This window comes from Saimiri boliviensis, chromosome 12 (assembly GCF_048565385.1).
Source record: "Saimiri boliviensis isolate mSaiBol1 chromosome 12, mSaiBol1.pri, whole genome shotgun sequence".
In the NCBI taxonomy this organism is placed as follows: domain Eukaryota; kingdom Metazoa; phylum Chordata; class Mammalia; order Primates; family Cebidae; genus Saimiri; species Saimiri boliviensis.
This window is the reverse complement of record NC_133460.1, coordinates 34,758,610-34,771,878: the sequence shown is the minus strand read 5'-3', so window position 1 is coordinate 34,771,878 and position 13,269 is coordinate 34,758,610.

Here is a 13,269-nt window from a genome sequence, read left to right as displayed (position 1 = left end):
TAGAAAAGTTATTAGCCAACCAGGTTTTAGTTTAAATTGTGAGATTTGGCTCCAACCAATGGAGAACAGACACAGCCGCAAGGACACCCCCAAATGCGGAAGGGATAAATTTATCTGTTTTCCTTTGTTCATTGTACTCTCATGGCACGATGGCTAGCGAGAGTACCCTTCCTGCAGTCCAGGAAGTAAAAAGTTGTGTTGCTGAAAGATTCTTTGGCTCCGTGCTAATTTTCTGTGTGGCACCAAGCATCTATTTCCAACATCCACCTACCCTTTCCTAATTGGTTTTCTACACTGTGGCGCCCATCTTTGAGTGGCGTCTTCACTTTAACCTTTCTTGCGTGCTCACAAACCAGTCAGCTCACACTCCCCATTCTGAGTCCATAAGAGACCCTGCACTCAGCCACAGGGGGAGAACTTTTCTGCTTTCAGATAGGGGGACAAACCCTGTGTCCCCTCTCCACTCAAAGCTGTTTTCATCGCTCAGTAAAATTCTTCTCCACCCTCCTCCTCCTTCAACGTCCTGCGTATCCTCATTCTTCTTGGGCGTGGTACAAGAGCTCTGTAACTGCCAAAAGTGGATACAAGCTATAACACAGGCAAGCTGGGGCATACCAGTGTGGCTGAATGAGGTCTGGGTGGGGTATTGCCAACTAGGGTCTCTGGCTTGTAAAGTGACAGAGAAGAAAAATCCTGCATCACTCGCACATGAATAAGTAAATAAAGAGAGGGCGATATGGACAGGAATGGAATGGGGAGACTCCTGATTCTCCACCCTCCACCCTCCACTCCCGTTTTTGCACCTGCCTCCAAACACAGGCAGCCTTCCAGACCCCATCCTGGGAATGTCACCAGAGGCCTCGATGTCTAGAGGGTTTCCACAAATCAGACGAATAAAACCGCTTCCCCTTCCACCTGCCCACCCTTCTGAGACAGAGATCATTCCCCCATCCCACCCCGCTGGCCTCCCTCCTCCACCCTGAACACCTTCTTAGGGCCACCACAATTAGACCCTGAAATGTACAGGAAACATTCGGGAAGTCTCCAAGGGAACGGCCCTTTCCAATTTCCTTCTGTCTCTTGGACACATACAGCAGGGGTAATGTTAGCTACTTGACCCAACCTCTTTCTGAACCAAGAATATCCTCTTTCTAAAATGATAATATTTTCTTAAAAATCGTGACTGGTTCTTACATGCAAACACAGTAGGAGCTGCTTTTGTTTATTAACTTTTTTGATACAGGGTCTCACTCTGTCACCCAGCCTGGAGTGCAGTGGTGTGATCACAGCTCACTGCAGCCTCCACTTTCTGGCCCAATCAATCCTCCCCTGCCTCAGCCTCCCGAGTAGACTACAGGCACCCAGCTAGCTAGTTTTTGTATTTTTTGTAGAGACGTGGTTTTATCATGCTGCCCACACTGGTCTCAAACTCCTGGGCTCAAGTGATCTGCCTGCCTAGGCCTCCCAAGGTGTTGGGATTATAGGCGTCAGCCACTGTGCCTGGCTGGTGCTTGCTTTGCGGTCCAGAAATTCCATGCTGGGAATCTACCACAGAGATATTCTTGTTCCTGTGCATGGATGGGATGTCCCTCACGACCTCACTAGCGATAGCCCTAGCATGGAAACAATGCAAATGACTCAAGAAGGTTTTAAACAAATACCTCCAGAAGAACCACTCAATAAGATAACTCTGCCACTGGAGCCAGGTGCAGTGGCTCACGCCTGTAATCCCAACACTTTGGGAGGCTGAGGCAGATGGATTGCCTGAGTTTAGGAGTTCAAGACCATCCTGGCCAATATAGAGAAACCCCATCTCCCTGGGCACAGTGGCTTACACCTGTAATCCCAGCACTTTGGGAGGCCAAGGCGGGCGGATCATGAGGTCAGGAGTTTGAAAGCAGCCTGGCCAACGTGGTAAGACCCTGTCTCTACTAAAAATAGAAAAATTAGCTGGGTCTTGTGGCACCAGCCAGTAATCCCAGCTACTCCCGAGGCTGAGTCAAGAAAATTGCTTGAACCTGGAAGGCAGAGGTTGCAGTTAGCTGAGATTGCACCACTGTACTCCAGCCTGGGCAACAAGAGTGAAACTCCGTCTTTAACAAAAAAAAAAAAAAAAAAAAAAAAAGAAGAAGAAGAAAGAAAAGAAAAAGAAATCCTGTCTCTACTAAAAATACAAAAACTTAGCTGGGTGTGGTGGCACATGGCTGTAGTACCAGCTACTCGGGAGGCTGAGTCACAAGAATTGCTTGAGCCCAGCAGGCAGAGGTTGCAGTGAGCCGAGATTGTGCCACTGCACTCCAGCCTGGGTGACAGAGTGAGACCCTGTCTCAAATATAAATAAATAAATAAGGTACTCTGACACTATTAAGGAGGAAGAGCCCTACTTGCTACGGAAATGTTATGGAAAGCCGGCTGCTAAATTCTTCAATGCAAAAGCCAACTTACAGGATGGGGAGGCGTGAACAACTGGCCTCCAGTGTCACTATCCACAACAGTTGTCTGTCTGCAGGTCACACCTGCAGTGGAACATGAAATTATTTGATTGGGTTATGACCAGCCACCTTTCCTTGTAAGTAAAATGCAATTGAATGGAAAGGAATAGACTAGACAACTCCAGATGGGCACTCCATGTCACAAGTATCATTGAGTTACACTTCTGTTTTACTTATGAAATGAAGTCATGCTCTGTCACCCAGATTGGAGTGCAGGGGCACGATCTGGGCTCACTGTAACTTCCACCTCCTGGGTTCAAGGGATTCTCCTGTCTCAGCCTCCCGAGCAGCTGGGATTACAGGTGCCCCCACCACACCCAGCTAATTTTTTGTGTTTTTAGTAGAGACAGGGTTTCATCACGTTGGGCAGGCTGGTTTCGAACTCCGAACCCCGGCTGATCTGCCCACCTTGGCTTCCCAAAGTGCTGGGATACAGATGTGAACTACCACGACCGGCCATATTTTACTTTTCTACGAGTGTCCATGTGCACCAGGTTGTAAGATCTATTGTTCACTGTGGTTTGTTGCTAATATATATATATAGAGAGAGAAAGCCTTAAAACGGAAACTTTCTAAAAGAAAGGACATAGGTAGGATTCAGTGACTGACTCACGCCTGTCATCTTGGAGCTTTGGGAAGCAGAGGCAGGGAGGATTGCTTGAAGCCAGGAGTTCCAGACCTGCCTGGGCAACCCAGGAAGACCCCATCTCTACAAAAAAAAAAAAAAAAAAGAAAATTAGCAGGGTGTGGTTGCTACTGTAGTCCCAGCTACTCGGGAGGCTAAGGTGAGAGGATCCCTTGAACCCAGGAGTCTGAGACTGCAGTGAGCTATGATCACACCACTGAACTCCAGTCTGGGCAATCTAAAAAATAAAATGATATAAATTTTAAAACAAAAGGAAAAACACGAAACAGCAAAGAGTGGCTCCTTCGGAAGAGGAGGAGGGGTTGCCAGCAGGAGCTTTATCTTATACAATCTGTAAAATCGTGTGTTTCTTTTTAAACAATCAGCATGTATTGCTTTTGCAATAAAAGACCTTTAAAATTCTTTTAGAAAAAATAAACTTCCCTGCCTCTGCCCCAGGATGGGGGCGGTGCTGTGTGAGCTGTCAGCAGGCTTTTGAGGTGAAACAGACCAAATCCCTGCCCCAGGGTCTCTGCCTCCCACGGGGTTTCAAGGGCCTCCCTGCTTGTTTTTCAGGCATCCTTCTCTTCCCCTCCAGAAATCCAGGGGAACATCCAAAAAGGAAACACGTCTTGAGATGTCCGTCTTCACCTTCCAAAATGGAACAGGCGCTCCAGTTTTAGCATGGGAATGGCAGGCAACGCCCTGGGGGACACAGCTGCGTGGCGGGACTTCCTAGCAGAGGGCGCAATTCTGCAGCATCAGAAACGATTCAGAAAATCGGAAAAGCCGCAGCCCCCATTCCAGCCTGGCCATCTCAGCAGGCCTGCAATGGCGTTTCCAGCTTAGCTGACAAAGAACTCTCAGAACTCCTTATAAACGCAGACTTAAGAATCCACTAGAGGCTGGGCGTGGTGACGTCTGCCTGTAACTCCAGCACCTTGGGAGACTGAGGCAGGAGAATCGCTTGAGCCCAGGTGTTTGAGACCAGCCTGGGCAACATAGTAAGACCCTGGATGGGTAGGTGGTGATGCGAAATTTCAGTTCTATGTGTTTATTGTTCTAAACCAGCTAAACCCGCCCATGCCTACTCTAAACTGTGGAGTATGCTTGGTGGATTTTAACTTGGATCTATATTCACTGAAGGGAAAGAAAACCCCCCCGGGTGCGGTGGCTCACGCCTGTAATCCCAGCACTTTTGGGGACCGAGGTGGGCAGATCACCTGAGGTTGGGAGTTCGGGACCAGCCTGACCAACATGGAGAAACCCTGTCTCTACTAAAAATACAAAATTAGCCGGGCGTGGTGGTGGGCACCTGTAATCCCAGCTACTCAGGAGGCCGAGGCAGGAGAATCGCTTGAACCCAGGAGGTGGAGATTGTGGTGAGCTGAGATCGCACCATTGCACTCCAGCCTGGGCAATAAGAGTGAGACTTTGTCTCAAAAAAAAAAAAAAAAAAAAAGAGAAAAGAAATTCCCAAGAGCTGACCTCTCATGAGCCCCTGTGAACCAAGTATTTCGTATATCATTAGTTCATTTAATCCTCATCATGTCTCAATTAGCTACATGGTTTCGTATTGTAAATATGTTGTTTAGATAGCAAAGGGTACTTATTTGCTCATATAATTGGAAAGTCCGTAGTAATAACTTCAGGCATGGCTGTATCCAGGAACATAAATGCCATCGCCAAGAATCTCTCTCTCGGCCGGGCGCGGTGGCTCACGCCTGTAATCCCAGCACTTTGGGAGGCCGAGGCGGGTGGATCACGAGGTCAAGAGATCAAGACCATCCTGGTCTACATGGTGAAACCCCGTCTCTACTAAAGAAAATACAAAAAAAAAAAAAAAATTAGCTGGGCATGGTGGTGCGTGCCTGTAATCCCAGCTACTCAGGAGGCTGAGACAGGAGAATTGCTTGAACCCAGGAGGCGGAGGTTGAGGTGAGCCAAGACCGCGCCATTGCACTCCAGCCTGGGTAACAAGAGCGAAACTCCGCCTAAAAAAAAAAAGGATGTCTCTCTCAGCCAGGTGTGATGGCTCACACTTATAATCCCAGCACTTTGGGAGGCCAAGGCAGCAGGATTGCTTGAGCCCAAGAGTTTGAGACCAGCCTGGGCAACACAGCAAGACTCTGTCTCTCTTAAAAAAAAAAAAAAAAAAAAAATCTACTTGGCGGTAGTTACAGTTTCGTCACCTGGATCGTTTCCTATTATAAAATGTCACTGCAATAGTTATTGCTGGGCACATGGCTTTGCTTTTGGGTTTTTGTTTTGGGGGGGAGGGGGGTGTTATTTCCTTTGGGCAAATTCCCAGAAGTGTGATTGCCGATGAGAAAAGCGTAGACATTTCCAGGACCCTAAAAGGCTGAGCCAAACTGCTTCCTGAAGAGGCTGGGACCCACCCACACCTGCTCAAGGAACTGCCTGCTCAGGGTGATGAAGCCACTGTCATTCCGGTCACCTTTGGATGTGAAACATCTCTTCCCCTGTGTCGGGAAGTCAGAGTAATTCAGGAAAGAGCGGAACTTCCTTTCCTAGTCCAGGAATCGGCCAGGACCACCGCTGGCCGTGGGGCACTTGAGTGGGTGCCTCACCCGTGCACGGGCCCTCAGGGCACCCAGGAACAGAAGTGTGTCTTTTCCTCTCTGTGTCTCTCTCCATTGTGTAAACAGGGAGCGCAAGTTCTCAGCACCCTCTCAGCCAGCTCTGGATGGATGATGGGCTGAATTACGCAATGTGGACTTCACCCGTAGGGCTGTGACAGGTGGCTGTGTCCCCATGGGGAATGTGGCCCATGGGGGGGACATCACTCAGGTCTGGCTCTGTCTTCAGAGATCCCCATGAGACCCGGGGTTCCTGCCAGGCGGGATCCTGCGCCCTTCCTGGAGGACTGGCAAGGGAAAGGAGCGCAGCCAGCACTGCCCTGGGCGCTCTTCACAGTGTGGGGGACCCTTCCCAGCCCCATGTCTCTCTCTACAGCCCAGAGCCGTGCAGGAGGGAGACTCCTAGGCAGGGGCCGCAAGGAAGGAAGGGAAGCAAAGGAGAAAGAAGGGAGCGAAGCAGAGAAAGAAAAAGAAAACAAACTGAGATGGGACAAGGAGTGAGAAGAGAGGAGGAAGTGAGAAAAAGAAACCAGCAGTCAGCCGGGTGTGGAGGCCAAGGCAGGAGGATCGCTGGAGGCCAGGAGGTCGAAGCTGCGGTGAGCTATGATTGCACCACGGCCCTCCAGCCTGGGCGACAGAGTGAGACCCTGTGTCTAAGAGAGAGAGAAGCAAGAGAGTTATCATGAGAGCCCCCAGTGGGTTCTGGGAGCTTCTGAGAGCTTCTCACGCTACACATGTTACTCTCACAGCTGCACCCCAGGTGCATCCCACTGTTCCCACTGGAAACTCGTCAGTAGCTGCCTCTTTAGGATCAAAGCCAACCTCTCACAACCTGGCCTCCTGGAGCCTGGGCTCTCCAGTCTCCATTCTTCCTTCAAAGTGTTGCACACACAGGATTTGTGATTATTAATTTAGTTGAGTGATCCTTTTTTTTTTTTTTTCGAGACAGAGTCTCGCTCTTGTTACCCAGGCTAGACTGCAATGGCTCGATCTCAGCTCACCGCAACCTCCACCTCCCAAGTTCAAGTGATTCTCCTGCCTTAGCGTCCTGAGTAGTTGGGATAACAGGCACCCGCCACTACACCTGGCTAATTTTTTGTGTTTTTAATAGAGTTGGGGTTTCGCTATGTTGGTCAGGCTGGTCTCAAACTCCTGAGTTCAGGTGATCCACCTGCCTTGGCCTTCCAAAGTGCTGGGACTACATGTGTGAGCCACTGGGCCCGGCCAGGGGAATCCATTTTGTTAAATGTATCATGGGCTATTGCTCTCATACACAGAGTAGGCATGATAGTCTGATGGCACTGACCTCTACATCCTACTTACTATCTGGTCTATCTGATGCCATCTGTCCCACATGGCTCCCTCTGCCCCTGGATTTTTATGTTTTAATTTTTTTTTTTTTTTGAGACGGAGTTTCGCTCTTGTTACCCAGGCTGGAGTGCAATGGCGCGATCTCAGCTCACCGCAACCTCCGCCTCCTGGGTTCAGGCAATTCTCCTGCTTCAGCCTCCTGAGTAGCTGGGATTACAGGCATGTGCCACCATGCCCAGCTAATTTTTTGTATTTTGAGTAGAGACGGGGTTTCACCATGTTGACCAGGATGGTCTCGATCTCTTGACCTCGTGATCCACCCGCCTCGGCCTCCCAAAGTTCTGGGATTACAGGCTTGAGCCACCGCGCCTGGCCTTATGTTTTAATTTTTTGAAACAAGGTCTGGCCGTATCACCCAGATGGAGTGCAGTGGCACTGCGACTGCCACCTTGCAGGTTCGAGCCATCCTCCCACCTCAGCCTCCGAGTAGCTGGGACTACAGGCCCACACCACCATGCCCAGCTAATTTTTATGTTTTTTGTAGAGACAGGGTTTTCCCATGTTGCCCAGGCTGATCTTGAACTCCTGACCTCAAGCGATCCACCCGCCTAGGCCTCCCAAAGTGTTAGGATTACAGGCATGAGCCACTGAGCCTGGCCTGGATTTTTTTTAAATAAACTTCTCTCTCTCTCTCTCTCTCTCTCTCTCTCTCTCTCTCTCTACCCCCTCTCTCTCTCCCCCTCCCCCTCCCTTCCTCTCTCCCTCTCTCTCTCCTCTCTCTCTCTCTCTCTTTCTCTCTCTCTCTCTCTCTCCTCTCTCTCTCTCTCTCTCAACTTCTGGGTGTGCTGGCTCACGCCTGTAATCCCAGCCCTTTGGGAGTCCAAGGCGGGTGGATCACCTGAGGTCAGGAGTTTGAGGCCAGCCTGACCAACGTGAGGAAATCCCATCTCTACTAAAAATACAAAATTATTCAGGCATGGTGGTGCAGACCTGTAATCCCAGCTACTCAGGAGGCTGAGGCAGGAGAATCACTTGAATCCAGGAGGTGGAGGTTGCAGTGAGCCGAGATCTCACCGTTGCACTCCAGCCTGGACAGCAAGAGCAAAACTCTGTCTCAAAGAAGAAAAAAAAGAAGAAAATTTTACCCCCAAAAGTTTATTTGCATAAAATTTAGTTTTACAGACTGGGTGACCTGGACTCAACCCCTGACATCTTAACATTTAATCAGAAACACTTCTCTGTGGCCAGATGCTGTGGTTTAGCCTGCACGGGAGGCTGAAGCAGTGGGATCGCTTGAGCCTGGGAAGGGGAGGTTGCAGTGAGCTAAGATCACGTCCCTGCTCTCCAGCCTGGGTAACAGAGTGAGACCCTGTCTCAAAAAAAGAAAAAAAAAAAACAAAAAAAAAGAAAAGAAAAGAAAAGAAACACCACCGTGTGAGTCTCTAAAAGATAAGTATTCTTCTGAAAAATTAGCAAGCCTCGGGCCAGGAGCAGCGGCTCATACCTGTAATCCCAGTACTTTGGGAGGCTGAGGTGGGTGGATTACATGAGGTCAGGAGTTCGAGACCAGCCTGATTAACATGGTGAAACCCCGTCTCTACTAAATACAAAATATTAGCCAGGCATGATGGCCCATGCCTGTAATCCCAGCTACTCCGGCGGCTGAGGCAGGAGAATCGTTAACCCAGGAGGCGGAGGTTGCACTGAGCCTAAACTGTGCCACTGCACTCCAGGCTGGGCAAGAAGAGCGAAACTCCAGCTCAAAAAATAGCATGCCTCGTTTTACTGTGCTCTGCCTTGCTGAGATTTACTGTATTTTTTACACATTGACGGTCTGGGGCGATCTTGCCTCAGGCAAATCTATCAGTGGCACTTCTGCAACAACATGTGCTCGCTTTGTGTCTCTGAGTCACAGTTTGGTAATTCTCAAAATATTCCAATATTACACAAGTTTTTAATTATTGTTACATCTGTTACGGGGATTAGGGAACAGTGACCTTTGATGTTACTATTGTTTTTTGAGTTTTGGTTTGTTTTTGAGACAGGGTCTCACGCTGTCATTCAGGCTGGAGCACAGTGGCTCGACCATAGCTCACTGCAGCCTCCACCTCCCAGGCTCCAGTGATCCTCCCACCTCAGCCTCCCAAGTAGCTGGAACTACAGGTGTGAACCACCATGTCTGGCTAATTTTGATTTGTATTTTTTGTAGAGATGAAGTCTCACCGTGTTGTGCGGGGCTGGTCTTTAACTCCTGGGCTCAAGTGATCTGCCTGCCTCAGCTTCCCAAAGTGCTGTGATTATAGGCGTGAGCCGCCGCGCCCAGTCTGATAGTACTATGATCATTGTTGTTATTGTTTTGTTTTTTGAGACAGAGTTTTGCTCTGTCGCCCAGGCTGGAGTGCAGGGGTACAATCTCAGCTCACTGCAACCTCCACGTCCCGGATTCAAACAATTCTCCTGCCTCAGCCTCTGGAGTAGCTGGGATTACAGGTTCATGCCAGCACACCTGGCTAACTTTTGTATTTTTAGTAGAGACGGGGTTTCACCATGTTGGCCAGGCTGATATTGAACTCCCGACCTCATGCGAGCTGCCTGGCTCAGCCTCCCAAAGTGCTGAGATTACAGGCGTGAGCCACCTCACCTGCCCAGAAAAGTTCCTAAAGAAAATTAAAAGTACACACACGAATTGGAAAGTGATATTAATTTTATATGAACTGGAAAACCAAAAAATTTCTGCCACTTGCTTTCCTGCAATATTTGCTCTACTGTGGTGCTCTGCAATCAAAACCATAGTACATCTGGGGTCTGCCCAGAGCCCAAACTACAGCAGGCCGAGAAATAGTCACGAGACTTTCCAAATTTCCTCCGATGCCATCCACTGAGTTCTCATCTCCCCAGCTGTATCTATATCTACAGATAGATAGATAGATAGATATAGATAAATAGATAGATAGATATGGATATAGACAGACAGACAGACAGACAGACAGATAATTTTGAGACAGAGTCTTGCTCTGTCACCCCAGTCGGAATGCAGTGCTGCGATCTCAACTCACTGCAGCCTCTGCCTCCTGGGTTCAAGCAACTCTTGTGCCTCAGCCTCCTGAGTAGCTGGGACTACAGGCATGCACCACCATGCCTAGCTAATGTTTGTGCTTTTAGTAGAGATGGGGTTTCACCAGGTTGGCCAGGCTGGCCTTGAACTCCTGGCCTTAACTGATCCACCAGCCTCAGCCTCCCAAAGTGCTGGGGTTACAGATGTGAGCCACCACGCCGGGCTTGTATCCTATAATCTTTTTTTTAATCTGGTCTGTTCAAAATAGGCTCCTGTTCACTGCGTCTCCAGCATCTGGCACTCAGCTTGTTTGGCACACAGTAGGTGCTTCATAGATACTTTCTGGGGGAGCCAGTAAGAATAAAGAAAAACAACAGCTCACATTTTCAGTGTGCTCCTCAAGCTGCAGATGCCCTCATCTAATCCTGAAGGCAAGGCCAGGAGGAAGCCACTCCTTTTGAGGTCCCCATGTTAGGAAGGAGACAGCTGTGGCACAGAGAGGTGAAGCGGCCTGTCCGAGGCCACACAGCGAGGTGGTGACACTGGAATCAGTGAACAGGTGAAGAGGGGAGCTAGTTCACTGGGCTACGTGCTAGGCTACACTGACCATCGCTCTCAATTTGCAGGTGGGGAAACAGACACACCACCAGCTTGTGCCGTGTGGGTCTCACCCCGCCCCGCAGGTAAGCCCAGCAGTGCGAAGACAGAGGGCATCTGGCAGTCTTTATAGATGCCCACATGGACCCCCTCTGCTCCATCTTCTGCCCTGCAGAAGATTCCAGCACCTCCTCCAGTAACATCCTCCTTCCAGCCCCAGAGGGAGGAGCAAAGGCATTTCAGACTGCCCTGTCCCTGTTCAGTGACGCAACAGATATTGAATGATCATTACTAGATGTCAGCCACCATGGCAGGCCATGGAGAACAAGCAGTGGCTAAGACAAAGTTTGAGTCCAGTGGCGAGACAGGCCCTAAGCCAGCCCATCAAATGCATGTGTTTGTAATGGTCAATGGAAGGAGGGCACAAGGGAAAGGTATATAAGTTCTGGGGGCATCTGAAAGGGGTAGTCCAGGAGGGCTTCCTGGAGAAGGTGAGAGCAAAGCTAATGGATGTTAACTTCTGAAATCAGTGGCTGAATCTGCCTCTTTTATTTTTTTGTCCTTTTTTTCTTTCTTTTTTTTCTGAGTCCTCCGATTATTTTTTAAACAATTCTAATTACTAAAGCACTATTGACAAAAGTAAGTATAAACACCAGTCACAATAGCTAACAGTTCTTAGATTATGTTGCTTTTTTTTTTTTTTTTTTTTTTGAGATGGAGTCTCGCTCTGTCACCCAGGCTGAAGTGGCTCAATCTTGGCTCACTGCAACCTCTGCCTCCCAGGTTCAAGTAATTCTCCCGCCCCAGCCTCCCAAGTAGCTAGGATTGCAGGCGCGTGGCACCATGCCTGGTTAATTTTTTGTATTTTTAGTAGAGATGGGGTTTCACTGTGTTAGCCAGGATGGTCTCAATCTCCTGACCTCGTGATCTTCCCGCCTCGGCCTCCCAAAGTGCCAGGATTATAGGTGTGAGCCACCATCCCTGGCTTATGTTGCTTTAAAAAAAAAAAATGGCATGTCCATTCATCTTTACAACCCATGGGTGCATAGTATTATAAACCTCATTTTATAGATGAAGAAACAAGGTCAGAATGGTGAAGAAATTTAGCCACTCACAGAACAAGTAGATGCCAAAGCTGGCACTTGGACCTGGACCAGGCCAGTCACAGGGGGCAGGCTGTGACCAGGGCCTTTCTGGTCTGCTGAGGACCAGCCACCCTGGTGCATTGCTCACCGGACCTCAGCCTGGGTCCCCAAAGCATCATTTGTGGTCATCTCCCTTCTCTAGCAGCTCACTCCAACCTCAAACCTTTGGTTCGCCATGAGGGGCCATTGTTGTGAAGGCCACCATTACTAGGGGTCAGGGATACGAGCTTTAAAGCTGTGAGTTCCGCGCAAACAGCACTAGAAGCCCAGCCCTGGCCTGCCCAGGTCCCGAAGTCCGAGGGATCTGAGTTTGACCCCAGCTCTGCTGCATACTAGCTGTGTGTCTCGAGGCAAGCTACACAGCCTCTCTGAGCTGCTGCTTCTGCCACGCTGAGGTCAGCCCTGGGCACACACTTACTTCACTGAATTCCTTTTTTTTTTTTTTTTTTTTTTGAGATGGAGTCTCACTCTGATGCCCAGGCTGGAGTACAGGGGCATAATCTTGGCTCATGCCACTTTCATCACCAGGGTGGTGTTGAACTCCTGACCTCAGGTGATTTGCCCACCTCGGCCTCCCAAAGTGCTGGGATTATAGACGTGAGTCACCATGCCCAGCCTTCAACTTAATTTTTTAAAGAGACAGTCTTGCTCTGTCGCCCAGGCTGGAATGCGATGGTGCCTTGACCTCCTGGGCTCAAGGGATTCCTCTGGCCTCAGCTTCCCCAGTACAGGTCTCCAGTGCAAACTCTGCCTCCTGGGTTCAAGCGATTCTCCCTCACCCTCCCAAGTAGCTGGGACTACAGGCGCCCACCACCATGCCCAGCTAATTGTTTTTTGTATTTTTAGTAGAAATGGGGTTTTGCCATGTTGGCCAGGCTGGTTTTGAACTCCTGACCTCAGGTGATCCACTTGCCTCAGTCTCCCAGAGTGCTGGGATTACAAGTGTGAGCCACTGCACCTGGCCTACTTCACTGAATTATTCCAACAACCTTATGAGTGAAGACTATTCCTGTCCTATTTTATGGAAGAGGACACTGAGTTTAGAGAGGTGTCAGGGGTGGTCCAAGGCCACACCACCACTCGGGAGTAAATCTGCATCCTCAACCCCGCCAGTCTGGCTCCAGAGCCCCGGTTTGCATTGCTCTTCTGAACTGCCTGCAGTGTGGACCCTGCTTTCTGTTACCAAGTTGGGAAAGTAAACCCCCACACTCAGGGCAGCTGCCCGATGTATAGCCGCCTTGCCAAGCTGGCCTCAGCCTTGCAGCATAGGCCTGCATCGAGGTTGCAATGTGACACTCACTATCATGTTCCCTGCAGAGCTGTTATTGAGAACAGTGCTGTTATTAAGAACAGTGCTGTCTGCTCCAGCACGTTGCCTTGGCCTCTGTATAAGGGCCTGTAGGAGAAAAGCCCTTCATGCCCAAAAAGGCAGAACTTCCCTTAA